A 2,695-nucleotide genomic window follows, 5' to 3' on the forward strand; every position below is an offset into this window, starting at 1 on the left:
TCAGCAAGACCGGTACTTGCTTTGACGTACTTGTCATCCAGTAGAAGTGACTTGAAACAGGTTTTACCAACACGAGCTTCTCCTTGAACTACAGCTTTCGTAAGATGACACCTCACGAGTGTCTTGAGTGCTTCACGATAGTGACGTAACTCTACAGACAAAAATTTTTTTAAATTAATTAATATTATTATTATTATTAAATTAAGAAATAACATTAATATTATTAATTTTGTAAATTGGTGAAGAAACTGTCAATAAATTTTTATTTCATTATTCATAATATGCTCAATGACATGTGACAGCTGAAATGTTCCACCATTCACCAAATGTCAGTAAAAATACATAAAATATATTTATTGAGTGATAATAATAATATTATAATACCTGGAGAATCTTTATTAAAAATATTCTTTCCTAAAAATAAACATAAAAAAGAAACTTCACATAAGACAATACACAATACATATGCAGTGTACAGCTATCCTGATAGTGATACAGTTATTCTAACTATCATGATAGTAATCAGGTGTGCATGGAGCATGCGCATAAATGACACTTGACAGCTGCAATGATCTTCTAATCAATAGCAACTTCCACTCATAGAGTGGTATGACTTGCTAGCACAGCTTGATTCAAGGTTTTCACTGTCCCTGCTACATTAGCAGGATGTGAAGTGGGACAGTGTTTCTCGCTGAAAATTTGGATGAAATAAATTTAAATTAGCTAGTATTATTATGGATGTATAGTGTGATTATACAAATTAATAATGCATTAGTTAAGTACAATGACTACATCCTTAAATAAATCATTGTATTTCCACATGTAAACACTATGGCTGAACTATCGTGATACATGTATGTTCACTATCGTGATATTAGAGTTACTAAATATCGTGACAGTGGTATTACTACCATCACCCAGGACTAATATTATCATAATAATAATAACTTACTGATATAATCAGCTGCTGCTTTCTCACCAATGTCCTCAAGAGCAGCACATAGAGAGGACATTCTTGGACCTCCTCTAACATCAACATCATCAACTCTCTCTAACCATTTCACTAGACACTGCCTAAGACATCCTTGTTTATCTCCAGGATACTCTGCCTCAATAGTCCTCAGTGTAGAATATGGATTTAATCCTAAATCACGACCAAGAGGTTTCCATTCCCTCTGTGAGAAGCCAGCTTCATTCAATGATTCAAGTACATACTGTAAATCATTAATGTCTAAGAGAGGACCTATGGAGTAATGGAACATAAATTAATTATTAAAATCATAAGGATGGTTCAGGGTATGTGTCAATGGTCAATTAAATTATTATTTATTAATACAATACTTATACTATAAACAGAATAAAATCAAATAAAACAGAATAAAACAGAATAAAACAGAATAAAACGGAATACAGTGGAACCTCTGTATAACGGTCACCATTGGGAACTGGTCCTTTGGCTGTTATAGAGGGGTGGTCTTTATTGAGGGGTTTCAGTTTAAAGTGTCTAACTTAAGAGATATTTAACTGTGTTGCCTTCTTAAGTCTCTTGATTCATTCCTCAGGTCAATAACAAGTACAAAGATCCTGCAGGTAGTATGTAAGAGGTAGCAGGGAAAATAAGCAAATTACAGCAAGAAGAAAGGGCATGCTCAAGTTTTCAGTCATTTTATTTAGATGGGCGGGGCTACAATTGACGTTTTATGATGAAAACATCTGGTCTAGGTGATGGGTGTGGCCACGTGGCCGTTAAAGAGAAGTTTTTCTTAATGCTTTGTGTTGTGTTGGGGACATTTTGAGTGCTCGTTATACGCAATAGAGAGGTGGTCGTTCTTCAGGGGTTGCCTTAACAGGCAAGTAAGTGTAGTTTGCATCCGGACCTCGACATTTGGCCGTTATATGATAGACGGCCGTTACTTAGGGGTGATTGTTAAGCAAGGTCCCACTGTAAAACACGAATAAAACAGAATAAAACAAAATAAAACGTAATACTAAAGGTATGAATATCATTATATTAGTACCAGCATTGGGAGTAGTGTAATGGGTGTGGTTATTAATACTAGACCACGCCCACTCCCATCTATCTTACCTCTTCTCAATGTCCTTTTAATGTACAATGTATCCCGTGTAACGACACCTTCCACTGGTATTCTATACCCTAGTCTAAGAACAGCATCAGGTGTAGCATGTACTGATATACTGGAGGAGGGAGGGTCAGGATAACCAGGTGTACCAACCATATCAACATCACTTCTATATATCTATTGATACACACCCACACACATTAATTATATATATACATGATACTAGTACTTACTCTACAAGGTACTGTGTAAGGTTCAATAATCCATCCAGTGGTTGGCTTAACTTGTGGAGTATCAAACTTCAATTCAATATAATCACCTCTTGAGGTAAGTGTAGAGTCTTGCTGCTGGACAAATGTAAAGTTGATACCAAAATCTAACTCAGCTCCAGGGAGCTTCCTTCTCTTATACTGTAAATATACACATTAATACACATCATGTACACAATATACCTCATTATAATATACTTACATCATAGAGTGTGCCTGTATCTTTAGCTACAGTAAATATTGCTACATATTCATTTGAACCTTTCTCCTCATATAATAAACATCCAGTATATTCAGTATCCCTTCCTAATGTAAAGTGAAATAAAGTGAATCAAACACTAACAC

Source organism: Amphimedon queenslandica, unplaced genomic scaffold (genome assembly GCF_000090795.2).
Source record: "Amphimedon queenslandica unplaced genomic scaffold, v1.1 AMPQUscaffold_13214, whole genome shotgun sequence".
Taxonomy (NCBI): Eukaryota; Metazoa; Porifera; class Demospongiae; order Haplosclerida; family Niphatidae; genus Amphimedon; species Amphimedon queenslandica.